Source organism: Mustela lutreola, chromosome 7 (assembly GCF_030435805.1).
Source record: "Mustela lutreola isolate mMusLut2 chromosome 7, mMusLut2.pri, whole genome shotgun sequence".
Lineage (NCBI taxonomy): Eukaryota > Metazoa > Chordata > Mammalia > Carnivora > Mustelidae > Mustela > Mustela lutreola.
This window is the reverse complement of record NC_081296.1, coordinates 121020033-121034429: the sequence shown is the minus strand read 5'-3', so window position 1 is coordinate 121034429 and position 14397 is coordinate 121020033. Positions and strand designations below refer to the sequence as shown.

General features: G+C 51.1%; 1 long non-coding RNA gene across 1 annotated transcript; it reads left to right on the top strand.

Annotated features, from left to right (window-relative positions):
- Nucleotides 1-105: 105 nt before the first annotated feature.
- LOC131836722 (uncharacterized) lies at nucleotides 106-3719 on the top strand. The gene is made up of 2 exons (XR_009355736.1): nucleotides 106-2163; nucleotides 2428-3719. It is a non-coding gene; the product is annotated as an uncharacterized LOC131836722 (long non-coding RNA).
- The last annotated feature ends 10678 nt before the right edge of the window (nucleotides 3720-14397 follow it).

The window sequence follows — 14397 nt, the reverse complement described above, 5'->3', positions numbered from 1 at the left end:
GGTCAGACCTTTGCCTTCTAGAACACCGCTTAGGGCACTTACGGTTTGGTCAACAACAATCGTACGCAGAATTCCACTGTGGAAAGCAACTGACAGTGGGGCTGCTCCGGTGAAAGAGGGGGGTACTTGTAGGGAGAGGAGGTTGGGGTGTCAGGGAGGGGGGTGGCTGAGACTGGGGTAGGAGCCCTATCCATTCTCAGAACCCGGCCTGGCTCATTTATTATTGGATTGGGTCATCCATTCATTTGAAATGGGGTGTGGGGGGACTGCTTGGAGAAGGGGGCCCCCATTCAATCACCCTAAGTGGAATCTGATCGTTATCTTGGGATAAACATTCCAAATGGAAGGTGAGTGCTGGGAGATTAGGAAGATAAGGAAACCATATGGCCCTGTCAGGAGGCTCCCAGGCCCTTATTCTTAAAAGGATTAATGAATCCAAAGGTGGGGGGGGGTCATCTTGGTGCTGTTTTTTCAGGAGGAAGAAATCCCAAATCTCCAAATAGGGATGTGCACTGTCTGGAGAAGAAGGACTGGAACTCAGGACTCTTTCTTGCCTTCCCTGGCTTCTCTGTCCCTCTGTAGTCTGTGCGCCCCCTTCACAACAAAGCCTTTCTAAACTGCATTTAGGACTTAGACCTGCGGAGGCTGGCTTTTGGGATCTGGATTCCTACCTCTGCTTGTCCAGCAAAATTTCCAGAAATTTTATCTCTGTCCCTCTAGCTCCCAGTCACATATGGGGGCTATTGGTGCGTGTCAAGGTGCATGCACAGGGAGAGGGGCTCTCTGGGCAGGGCTGGGGGTTGCTGGGACTCGGGCCACACGGTGGGGCAGAGGATCGCCAGCTGTGGGGGAGGGCAGGTAACATGAGCCCTGGAGAGAGGGATCTGGGGCTGCGGGGAGGGGGAGCTGGAGGCTACGGGCTTTTGAGCACGTTCTCTCCTCCCCTATGTCATGAGGCACTTCATCCTTCATTCCTCTGGCACTGCTTGTCTTACACAGCTGTTCTCAGACCCACAACTAGAGACTGTCAGAGGTATTTGGTTTAGGTACAAAAGTGGGTACTCATGGCAGAGAGGGTGGCTTCAGGACGGTATGATAGAGGTCCCTGGTGAGTAAGAATAATGTAAGAAATGACCCGAATTTACTGAGGGCTCATTTTGTGCCAGTGTCTACTTGGGTTCCCTTGTTAAATTCACAATGGCTTGACAAGGTAGATGTCATTTTACCGAGAAGGAAACTGATGCTCAGAGAGGCTGAGTCACTTGGTCAAGGTTGCACAGCTATGTAGAACTAGGGCGGGGAGTCAAACCCAAGAGGCTGGACCGTAGGGCCCAAGTTCTTGATGTAGACGGTGGCCTAGCGCTCAATTATTCCCATCAGACCGCATCTGGGAGGAGCATTTGGGAGACAACTGCCTGCTTGGGTTGTGGACAGCCACAAGGTAACGAACAAGGCTGGTGGTGTCTGTGTGCCCACCAACTGAGTCTGGGTGGTCACACCTTGCCTGTGGGAGGGAACCCAAGTCCACTGTTGTCCAAATAGCCCTGGCCAGGAAGGGGTCACCCTGTCACCTCCTCCCCTGGGCACGGTCACATCTTAGGGAGAGGTGGGAACAACGGGGGCAGCGGGGGTCCCATAGAGTTCCAGCCCTAGGCTTCCTTGCTTCAGGCTGGCCCTGGCCAGTGGCCTGATTTGGGGGCTTTTCTGTGCTCTCAGCTCATCTAAACATTTGGAGCAAAACAAGAAAGCCAACAATAGACGTTTGTGGGTTAGAGGACAGGGCTGACTTCCCCCCGGGACTCAGCACTGTTCATAAACCATCCCAGCTGCACTCTCACGCTGGGGATGTCACTGGAGCCTCCTTGAATCACAGCCTTGTCCTCGCTGGGGGCCGGCCACTGGCTCCTTTTATATATCGTTGGGGGATGCGAGCGCCGGCAGGGCAGCCGGCTGCTCAGGGGGAAGGCATGTTTTCCTGCCTGAATTTTGGGAAATCACATAGAAAAGATGCATCCGAGCCTGGCATTGCAGCTCTGCCAAGTCCTCCCCTGACAGACGTGTTCTGATCAGAGCTGTTTGCCCCACAGGAAAAGAATCAGCTTTCTATCAAGTGGACTCTGGGCATTGCCCCAGAGGCAGCTCCAGCTTCCAAGGACCTGGAGAGTACATGGAGGGCACTACCTCTGGGAGCAGGCTGGCTGGCCAGCGATGGTGGGGGTGCCTCAGAAAGGGGCCTGTGGGGCCTCGTGCTGGGTGGGGTGGGAGGCAGGCCAGGGGTGGGCTTCTCTGAACTGAGCCCCCTCAGGCTGTTTAGACCATGGCTTCCCATGGTCACAGTCAAGGGCAGCCAGGCAGGGTGTTAGACACAGAAACATTCTGTGGGTGGAGGGGTGCAAACCGGAGCTTGGACCCCCTTCTTGTTCACAGCTGACCCAGGGATGCCTGCCCGAAGCCCAGTCAGGTAAATCCTCCGACCCAGTACTCCTGCATCTACCCCCAGACAACTGAGAGGGGCTGACGTGGAGTGTCCCCGCCTGGATGGCATCCCTGGAAAAGGCTGGAGTATTTCTAAAGAGCCTGTTCAGACATCACATCACAGTCCCAGATGGCCGAGAGGTTCTTGCACTCACTTGGCTGCCCTCCCTGGGAAATGCTTTGGATCAGACAGCACTTCTGGGTTGTTTCTGCCTGAGGAAAGTGGTAAGAATTCAGCAAGAATCCCATGGCTGGAGGAAAAGTCAGTGGGTTTACTTAGCAAAAGTATTCACAGAGAACCGTCCAGGAGGTGAACAGGGTGGCACAACAGTCCCGGAACTGAAGACACCGGTGTGGGCAAGACAGCCTCCAGATGGGGGCACCTTGGGAGCAGACCGAGAGCAACCTAGAGACGAATGGCTTGGCTTCTGGAGAATGAAGAAAGGGCTTTTCTTTAGTGCCTAAGAGGTTCAAAATGGCCGTGTCAGGTCACACCCGCAAGCCCTGACAGATAGTCTTGTGCTACAGAGCTCTTCCAGAGGGCCTCCCGCGCCCTAGGTTGCTTGGTCACATAGCAGATGCTTCCCGAGGGCTGCCGAGCACGCGTGCTGAGGATGTGAAAATGCACAGGAAACCTCCTTGGCCTCAAAGCTCCTGCAGGCCAGCAGGCATGGTTCCACCAAGCGGAGGTGGGCAGAGGGTGCTCGGGGACAGCGCGGAAGCATGAGGCAGGGGATGGAGACCCCGGAGCCGAGTCCTCAACAACCAGCCAGGAGTTGGCCTTACAGCCCGAGAGGAAGGGCAGCTGATCCAGGCAGAGGGCACAGACTGTGCAATGGCCGAGGGGGAGACCATGCCTCCTCCCCACCTCTAGAGACAGCTGGAGCGATGGCTATGACGGGAGCGGGCCCCCAAAGAACAGAAAGGCCAGCCCCGCATTCTTTGCTTTGACCCTCATGGTTTTCTGTCAGCCGGGCACAGGCGGGCTGTGAACACTTCCTGGCACGAGGGCCCCTGTTGAGTTCCATCCCGTCTGGCGCATTGATTAAAGGCCCGATCCCTGGCTCTGGTGCTGGGGGGCCCCCACAGAGAACGTGCCCATAGGACACTCTCACCTTTCCTACCTAAGGCTTTCCTGAAAATTCGCTGGCCAACGTGGAGGCAAGAGGCAAAGAGCCCACTTGAAAGCTGTAAGGGAGGCTTCGGTTCCCAGGGGGCTGAACATTACTACTGTATGTTCTTGATTTCTTGTCTTGTCTTCATTTCTTGATTTCCAGTCTCCCAGCAACACCCTCACCCTTGCTCTGAAAAACTGTCTTTAAATCAATGCAGCTTTAGGACGGAGGGAACGTGGGAAAACCCAATCACACCTTTCGATACAATCTTTGTCCCTGTTAGGTCCAGAATGTCCTATACGCTCTCGAATTTATTCTTCTCCTTTGCAACTGAGCACACAGGAGACTGGCCGAAATCCAGGGAGCATCTGATGGAGGCCGCGCATTCCCCCACTGGCTGCACGCCTAATGATTTCCATCTTTGTCTCAATTATATGAAGTTTAGGAGACCTGCCCTTCTTATCACTAGCATCAGCACTTCATTTTTCCATTTTCCACTCATTCTTAAAAAATAACAAGGTCAAAATGCAAGAACATATTCAGATACTTGCACACACACCGCAGAACAGTCAAAAGGTGATGCCGCTGAAACCAAACGCTTGGCCACGAGGCAGCATTCCCACGTGATGGCTCGAAACGTGATTTTGTCTGCCAACTCGGGAGAGCTTCAGATCAGTGGTTGCTGGCACAGGGCGCCGGGGCGATGGTGTAGGTCAATGTAGAATATATGAAAAGGAAGGGTCGGCCAGAGTGAAAAGTGCGAGTGGAAGGTCATCTACAGGGATCCCACCCTCTGCGGCTCAGTGGGGTAGAAATCCTGCCACCTCCTGCCCGGATACACAGGTACCGTCATGCAACGGGGCTGTTGATGACGGCTCTTCCCCAAGCAGACTGTACTGTATCTTCCCCAAGCAGACTGACTGTACTGAAGGTGCCCTAGGACACCTTCCAACATCTCTGAGTCTGCAGGTGTGTGCATAAGGGACCACCAACCTATTTTCCTATTTTGCACACTCATCGCAGAGAGAAGCCAATTCTAGGTAACACTTTCCCAAGCAACTCAGCTGTGAGCTGATCTGCAGGCAGAGGGGCTGGGGGCTGTTATCATCCCCAGAGATAGGGGGCTTACTGGCCAACAGAGTGGTGAAAGGACACTTAGTGTTGCTTGAAGAAATTCCTAAGAAGACCGAAGGGTGCCTGGAAACAGGCAGCCAGAATTTCCCTGCCACTTAGCAACCCCAGCAGCCGAACGTAACTTAGGTCTCTAAGCTTGTAGTGAGTGTGGTCCTAGCACACTCAGCAGTTCTGAGGGATAGGCCGAGAAGAGATTTTTCATCTCTCCGCAGAGCTGTGTGAATACCAGGAACCTTTCCTCAAAGCTTCTGACTCTTGAATCAGAATCCTTTATGTGGGAAGGATTTGGAAGGAAGCGGTAAGTGAAAACCTGGTCTTTATTCCATGCCTAACTAGCCCATTAGAAGGGAAAGAATCCAATCATGGACATAGGAGATCTGGCCTCCAGGTCCCCCTCAGCCCCGTCTTTCTGAGGGGTTCTGGATAGGTTCCCTCATTTGCAGAAGAAAGAGGTTGGTCTGTTTGAGCTCTCTCAGCTTGAATACTCACAGTCTTGGTGAGCTGAGACAACACGTGAAATGTGGATCAAAGTGTGATTTAAAAAAAATACATCTCAGGATTCACTTACGGCCTTCGCAACTAGAAATGTGACCAAGGCAATGTAAGTCAACCCTCTGATTTATAACAAACCATGAAGGAGTATTCTGGGGGCTCCCCATCAGGCCTAGAACAACCACAACAAAATGACCAAGTCCTTTGCTTCTGAACCAAATCCTCCCAAGCCAGTTCCTCCTCCTTCACCTGCCCTGGGTAGAAGGTTTTACAATTTCCCTTCAAGATTCTGAGGGGTATGGAGGCTTTGGTCAGGCAAAAAGAAGAAAACCTCCTTTTGATTAAACTGAGGCCCAAACACTTCCCAGAGTGGCTAAGGCCCACATTTTGTGTTTTGCTTGAAGTTTCTGAGACCTTGTCTGAAAGGCAGTGTTCCCTTACCCTTAAAGAAGAAAATGGGACGGAGAGGTGGGGTTTGTGACTTTTAGGCTGCAAACCTTCCCAGCGCAAGAATACCACCTCGTCCTCCTTGCAGGGCAGGTAAACAAACACCTGAGCTGGGAAGGAAAACTACCTGGGAGTCTGCAGGGAGCTCGCAGGACAGGAGGAGGGAGGGTGTGCGGGCAGAGCCAGCGCTCCAGCGAGCTGAAAGCCTACTTTTGTTTGAACTTCATCCCAGTCCTCACCTACCTACTCTTGAGAGGGAGGAACCAACCAGGGAAGGTGTGACTTCCCCCCCGAGGGCCCATTCCTAAAACCTGGCAACAAGAGGGCCAGAAAGCTGTGGGTGCAGAAAGCCCGGGGTGATGTCCTTTTTGCAGGGCCCCTTGGGGCCCCAAACTTGTGGAAGGAAGGATTCCACACCCCACCCCCACCTCCCTCCGTTCGGGTAGGTTTGCGCTGGGGTGCCACACTTTTCAAGGTGACCGAGGGATAGGTACTTTCTAAATGCACAGCAAGGGACTGAAACCAAGCGTCTGACTTCCCGCGTTCGCACCCCCGGGGCGTTCCGGGGACTGGTGCTCCGCTGAAGCCTCAGTACCTCCTTCCAGGCGGGCTTTGGAAATGCTTCTGTTCACCCTCAGGGTCCCCATTTTCTGATTCTTACTGTTGGGGACTCCCCCCCCCCCCCCAGCCTCTGCATGCACCCCCAAGACGCAGCCTGGGCAACTGAAATGGCTGAGTCAACTTGGTGAAACAAGAGCGTCCCCAATGGGCTGGCTGCCCCCAGCCCCCTTCGCCCCTCGTTCGGCCCCACAATGCGCCCTTGTGCAGCGCCTGCAGCCAGGCCCGGGGATTTGGCGCAGGGATGGGGTGGGGTGTGGGGGGGAAACAGTCGTCAGATATTTAAAACAGAGCCAGGGAACAAAGCAGGCCTTTGTGCACCGAAGCAGCCGGGAGCGGGGAGCGGGCCGGCAGCGCGAGGGGTGCTCAGCGCATGCGCGCGGGCCGGCCTTGCTCGGGTTACCCAGAGTTTTCCAACCGGGTCCGCCGGGCCTGCGTTAACCCCTTGCCGGCCGCTCCCCGGAGGGCAGGCAGACGGAGACACCGCCTTTCATCTGCGGGCCGTGACATGTTTAATTGAAAAAAAGAAATAGTCATTTTCCGTGTTTCTATAGGAAGCACAGATCATTAAAATAAAATGATATACCAATTGGGAACCCAGATTTCAAATGAGCAGGATTTAATGGGACACTTGGGCCGTATGAAAATCAAGGCATTTCGAAAAGACGGCTTCTTCGGACGCCAGTGAAACCTTTTCAAGTACTAGCTAGCTTCTTCTGTCTTGGGTATACTGGGTGACTGGCTGCTTCGTTTTCCTGTTTCCAGTCACTTGGGAGTTAGATCTGTTGGTTATTGTCAAGGTTCTGACTTTTTTGTTTCGGGTGGTGGCCTGGATGGTGTTTATTTATTTTTTAAAAAATAACTAAGTAGAGGTAGAGTGTGCATGGTACAAAGATGAGGTTGGGTCATGAACTAAGGAATATAATTAATCTCATCTATGTGCTAGAGTTTCTTGAGAAAGACAGAGGGAGGGAGGGAGAGAGGAAAGAGAAAAGGAAGGAGGGAGGGAAGAGAGAAGGAAGGAGGGAGGGAAGAGAGGAGGGGGTTATTAAGCACATTTTGTTGTGTTGGGGGAGGAGATTGAAGAGGTCTCTCTAGTAGCAGAGACTAGGATGTCCAAAGTACTCCATCCTGCTTTCTACTGGCAATGATCACCTCCCCTGGTGTGTAATGAGGAGTGACAGGCAGAGGCTAGGGAAGTTAACTGCAGATTTGGAAGTGAGTTATTATGCTTGAATTATCCAGATGAATGGGAAAGGCAGTCTCAAACCTCCAGGTGATTCTCAGCCTTCCAAACAAAGCTCCTGGGCCCAAGCCTGCAAGGTTGGATGGACAGCCCCAACAAAGCAAGTCATGGGGAGTGGAAGGAATCAAAGGGACATCACATGACATGTATGCTAGGACTCTGTATCAGCTTACTCTGCTCTGCCTGTGTCCATACACCAGAGGAATTTATGGCTCTTTCTCTTTGCTACAGAGCTTCATAACCAGGTGGTCCTAAGAAAGCAGAGATTTTGATGTGAGGTCATCTTGGCAAGAAGCTCCCTTACCATCCTTGACTTCCAGGTCTCCAGGACAACCGCTGTTGGGGTGTCATGGGCACCAGAGCGTGTCCCTTAAAGTCCACACTGGGCAGATAAGCAGTTTTTTGGCAACTGTCATGTAGCAAATTCATTCTCAAATGAGAATGATGTATGTGTTTTTTTTTCCACTCACTTCCACATTCTGGGCCAGAATTCTGGGCCTAGGACATAGTCTAAGAATGTCCTTTGGGATGTGAGTTAAGAGAATAGGAAGGACTTGGAGAAAGAAGTACTTCTAATCTGAAACTAATGCTGTACTGTATGTTGGCTAATTGAATTTAAATTAAAAAACATTTTTTTTAAAGTACCTTTTTCTAGACAGAAGGACAAAGTAGTTTCCCTTTTGGCTTCCCCAGCCCATAGCTCATTTCCTCTCCCTCTCCAACCTCAGTAAAGGAAGTTGTGGTAGACCGTCTCCAAATTGGTAGTCCCCAGTCTTTCCCTCCTGATGTTTGGATGCTGCTTCTCACCTTTCCAATCTGGGAGAGCCGTAGTGACTGGCTTGACCAACAGAATACAGTAGGGTACATTCTGGAACTTCCAAGGCTTGGTTATAAGAAGCTTTGTGATCTATCTGGGTCTTTTAGAAGCTTTAGTCCTGGGATAATTGCTCTAAAAACCAGCTACCATCCAGTAAGAAGTCCAAGCTACACAGAAAGGCTGTCATCAAGAACCCCAACTGGGGAGCGCCTGGGTGGCTCAATCATTAAGCATCTGCCTTCGGTTCAGGTCATGATCCTGGGGTCCTGGGATCGAGCCCCACATTGGGCTCCCTGCTCAGCAGGGAGCCTGCTTCTTCCTCTCCCACTCCCCCTTCTTGTGTTCCCTCTCTTGCTGTGTCTCTCTGTCAAATAAATCTTAAAATAGAAAAAATCTTAAAAAAGAAAATGGAAAAAGTTTGCCATTCTTTAAAAAAAAAAAAAAGAACCCCAGCTGAGCTCTCAGCCAAGAATCACATCACTGCCAGTCTTGTGAATGAATGGCATCTACTTGCCTGTGCAGCTCAGTAGAATCCTGGGGGGACTCCAGCCCTGGCAACCATGTGACTGTAACTGCAAGAGATCCCAACTGAGATCCATCTCCCTGGGCCTGGTCGGCACAGGTGTGAGAGAGAATAGCGAGTTGTTTTAAGGCACTATGTTTTAGGGCGTCTGTTACGTAGCAACAGGTAATTGAACAGGAATGCAGTGCTGAGTGGGAGTGAAAAGAGAGGAGAGGAACTCCTGACAGCACAGTCTTTGAGGGGCTCTATTTCTCTTTCTGTCCCCCTTGGCACCGCCAACACCCCCTGTTCTTTCTGAGCCGTGCCTGACCCACAGCACAAAAATCTTGTCCTGCTGAGGACTGTCACGCGTGTACTCCCCTCTGTGGGTTGGCGGACACCCTGAAGGTAGGGCCCTGTCTTATGTGATTCCTACCCTCCATGGTACTGATTGGTCAGACTGCTCTAGGGGCTTCTAATGTGGAGACTAAGGGCTGGAACAGCATCTCTCAAGGTGCTGAAGTGGCTTGGATTCTGATCTTTGATACTGAATACCTGAAGTCTTATGTCCCTGCTGCTGGGCCCACCTAGGGGGAGTCTGAACCCCACCATGGGGGAGTCTGAACCCCACCAATACTCTGGCCACTTAAGGTAACGAGATCAGGGCCAAGGAGGCAGTTGCAAATCTCCTGATTGGATTTGTCCCCTCTGGAGGCTTTCGAACCAGAGAGAGGATGGACATGACAGCTCTGGGAAGCAGAGGGGGTTTGTAACTATGTGGATGGGAGGAGACCCCACAAGAGTGCAAGCCCCCAGGACTCATTAGTGGCACCCCTGGGAACAGCTGAGAGCCCCTGGTGTGAAGGACATTTTCACATGTTCAAGGCCTCCCCCAGCTGTCCATCACTGGACGTGTGTGTTTAAGCCACTCCAGGGTCAGTGGCAGAGATGCAGGTCCGCGTGTGTAGAACCTGGTGCCTACTCAGAGGCCCTGCTAAACCCAGTACACTCTCCCAGCTTGTGAGAGAGGGAGGAGAAAGGCAGGGCAAGGGCAGCTCAGGAGAAGTTTCTTTATCCCTTTAATAAACATTCACCTGTGAGCCAAGCTTGGCTCCAGGCACTGGGCATGCAGGGGAAGGCAGTCCCCACTTCCAGGTAAAAAATCTTCTGGGGGGAGATGCAGCTCAGATGCACATCACCTGTGTCAGCAGAGCTTGGCTGCCAGTGAAGATCATGGGAAATGTGTTTTCCCTTCTCATTACAGCTTAGCCTTCTGACTTCATTTAAAGACCCGGAAATACCCGTGCTGTGAAAATGGTAATGGGTGTGGGCACTAAAGCCACATGATCTGGGTTCAAGTCCTACCTTCACCAGGACTCGCTGGCTGTGTGATCTTGGGAAAGTTGCTTAACCTCTCTGAACCCCTGCCCCATCAGGAGTAAAAATAAGTGCTTCATCTCAGGATTGAATGGGGATTTGATGAGACCCTGCTGGCAAAGCAAGCACTTAGCTCCAGGCCCATAGCTTCTTTTCTGAGCTTCGGGAAGACTGAGAAGATGGGCAGATGTCACACGATATCATTCTGGGGAAGCATTTCTGAGACACAGCAGCTGCCTCTGCCCACAGGTATGAGTTACTGTTGTGACACGTCCCTGTGATGTGAAGAAATCAGTGAGGGACCGCAGCCCATTCTCCTGTACCAACCAAGTATTTGCTTGAACCCCAGTCCTTTTCCCAAGCAGCACACCTGTGTTCTGCCACCATTCAGACAGTGTTGTCAGCTAATCATTCCGAGTGTGGAATACGTTCTCTGGTGAGAAGCCGGGCCTTCCATGGGGAGGGTCATTTTTCTGAGAAAATGCCCACTTTACTTCATCTTTCGGGGCCTACTTCCTGACCAACAGGCTCCAAGTAAGTGAAGCTAGAGCCCAGTGTCTGGGAAAGATTCCAAAGCCCTGGTGTTTCCAACACAGAGGGGATTATACTTACTGTAAATCTTTACTCTCCTTAAAGTAGTTTAACAGAAATAAGGGATTTGATCCTTCCTTAGTACATCTCAATAGTTCAATTTTCACTGTCATCTGAACTCAGGACATAGAAAAGTAAAACGTGAAGCCTTACTGGGCCTCCTGGTTTATCCATCATATTCTATTACCTTCTAAGAAGTCTGTCCAATTAGCATATCTGATCACTTGAGGAACACCTGGCTGGACTATTTGGGTGGTGGCAAGGGAAGGATTGGCTTATTTTCCTCTCCAGATGTAATTCTTTGGGCTCTCCACCCAGGGTCACTGCTAGCTCACATGGCATCTATGTGCAAATAAGGAAAAGTTACCCCTTCCTCCCTGTGGATGCAGCCACGGCAGGGGTTGTGGGGGGCAGTGTGGCAAGCAGAGTGAGGGCTGCATTTCAGTCCCCACTCACTCTCTTGTGCCGTGAACAGCCTACATGGCTCCACATGGTGGCCCTGTCTCTACCCATATCAGCAGGGTCACTAGCTGCAGTTTCTCTTCTTGGAGATGTAGATGTATCTGCTGGAGGGGTTTGGGAGGGGTTACTCACTGCTGTATGTTAGAGACGGGTTTCCCGAGGCCCAAGAGCAACACCTTAATGGGGCTATATTTTGAGGTCTGGGAGACTTTAAGGCATTTGTAGGAGGGGCACTTTTTCAGGGACAGAGAACCCGGTCTTTGAAGTTAAGACAATTCTGGGGGATAGAACAGCTGGTCAGTCTGCCCACAATCCTGCTGGGAAACCTGACAGCAAACGACCCTGGATTTGCTCATTTGGATGCTTTATGGTAATTTCCAAGAACGCTTTACCCTCTTCTGAGAAAGAGAGGGTAGGCTCATGCATTAGTCTCCCCTTGTCTTCTTTTGAGCTTTGGTCTGTGGTCGGACATCTGGGCACAGGAGTTTAACCCATCTCTGCTTTCATATCTAAATCCAATCACCTGTCAAGAGGCTAGCCTTCCCTGCTTTAATGAGTCCATTTATGGAGTTCTCCATGGTGCGATCTGTAGGGGGAGGGGGGGCCCGGAAGACTCCCTGTGGGATCTCAGGGGTATCATCTTCCCTAGTTGTGACCCAGCAAACTCACCTCTAAAATGGAATGAACAGTACACAGCCCATCCACGCCATGAATAGGTTCATGAGGACTTAGGACTTCAAGTTTAGTTAGATTTTTTGGTAAGTAGGTACATTAACAAACCCAGCACCAAAACCTGCTAGTAAGCAAGGGCTCTCAGGACATGTGGAGATATTTGTTCTTTTCCTAGTTTATTCGTTCAGCAAACTTTTACTGCATTCCTCCATGTGCCAGCTCTGTACAAGGCTCTGGGTGAAAAAGCAAATGAGAAAAATACTCTCTTGCTTTCTGTTTAAATGCCATTTCTTTGGGAAGGCTTCCTTGACTATACCCTCTCAAGGCTTGGGACCCCTGTGTATATTCTCTTTTGGTAAACAGCCCTGTACTTTAATTACTTGATCCATTTCTATTTTTACCACTAGACAGCTTCAAGAGTGACCACATCAGGTTGGCACTAAATTCTGGAGCCATGTGCCCCCCCAAATATGGATTGAATGAATCCATTTGTTCCCCATCTCATATACCAGATCAGAGTCCTCCTGTGATACTCCTGTGGATAGGGCGTCCGGCTCCTGTGGAGGATTGAATCTCAGGCAGGGATTCATCTGTTCCCTAGAGGGTCAGGACCAATCTAGATGATTGCCAAGGACCCTCCAGCTCAAAGCCCACAGTTCTAGGACAGATGGAGCTCTAGAGGTCTGCACAGTAAGCAGGGAACCAGAGAATGGGGGTGTGGGCCAGGTGAGAGGCATGCTTGCAGGAATATTCCATGTGCCTAGACTCCAGACTTAGTCCCTTCTTTAGGAAAGAAATAAAGATGGGAACTGGGAATGCAGCTCTGAAGAGGAGCCGCCTGTGGGCTTGATGCTGACCATTCTCCACTCCTAGCACCTGTGCTTCAGCTGGGGGAGACTGACCTCCAATGGGTCTGCCAGAGGCAAGAGGAGAGAGGGGAGTGGTTTTGTGGCTGTTGGCCTGCCTCCTACACCTGAGAGCTCCGTGTCTGGTTACACTCACCGTCACTGTGCACAGAGCCGAGGTCACTCCTGGAAGGAGATTAGCTGGGCCCTGGTTGTTGGCAGCACTGTTTTAGTCTTCCCTGGCCATTAAATCCTGGCTTTGTTGTTCTGTTGTCAATAGCAACAGGAGGCAAGGCAGTTTTCTCCATGATGCAAGCTTATTTTTCTCTCCTGTTAGATGAGCTATAACTGGCCCAGGGGCACTTGCATGCAGGCTGGGTGCCCTGGGCTCCCCATCCAGGCCTTAAAATCCACACCCTGGTGGCTGGGGAGGAAAAGGACAGGTTGACTCTGCCCAGGCACACTGGGAGTGGAGGATGAAGGGGGACCTGTGAGTGGGGAGTTACTGGTTCTTCTAAGATTGGGCTCAGTTGTCCCTATTCAGTTTTAATGGCTACAAAATATCCATGGTGGCTGCCTTGGGTATGCTTAAAGCATAGGAGTAGAGGAAGGAGAAGGAGAGGAAAAAAAGAGGAAAAACAGAAAAGAAATTTAAGAGAAGAAGAGAAAGAGATGAGGAGGGAATGAGAAGAGGCGAAAGTTTTCTGGAGAAGTGTGGAACCCCAACAGCAGCCTCTGGCATCACTTGGGATTTGAAGCCAAAGTGGGGTGACCACACAGGCCTGGATGAAAAAAAAATAGGGATTCTCTCTGGATGAGGCTTTTGCTTCCCATTGGGAAGGTGCTGCCTCATGGATGAGCAGACGGATGGGTGGATGTTTGGGTGGATGGATGGATCCCATGGATCCCATGGACAAAGACCCGTGGGATAGGATTTGCCAGGGATTGAATGAGTGAAAGGGGAAGAAACAGAGTGAAAACTGAGAAAATCCAGTGATGGGGTGAACCATTTTATAGAGGGACTACCAAGTATGATATTGGTGCCAAGCACTGGCTGGGTGGGGGAGCCTCTCTCTGCCCCATCGTTGTCTTTTATTTATTTATTTATTTATTTGTCAGAGAGAGAGCGAGCGAGAGCGAGCATAGGCAGACAGAGTGGAAGTCAGAGGCAGAGGGAGAAGCAGGCTCCCTGCCGAGCAAGGAGCCCGATGTGGGACTCGATCCCAGGATGCTGGGATCATGACCTGAGCCGAAGGCAGCTGCTTAACCAACTAAGCCACCCAGGCGTCCCATCTGCCCCATCGTTGTCTTAAGTAAACATATGACCTAAGAGAAAAATAGTGTTTACTATACAAATAGTCTGAACAAAAATCCCCTAGCCTTTGTATTACCCAATTTTCCATCTCTAGGTCCTCCTTTACAGGAACCCCAGAACTGTCACTGGTCAAGGCATTGTGTCTACTTTAACTAAATCCCTTCCAAGACCAAATGAATTTAGCTTGGATAGATAGGCAAGGGCCTGACACACAGTTAGAGGAGGTGAGGAAGATAAGCTTCAGATTAGTTTGAGGTTAGGAAGAGTAAAAGAGCCTCAAAACTGTCAG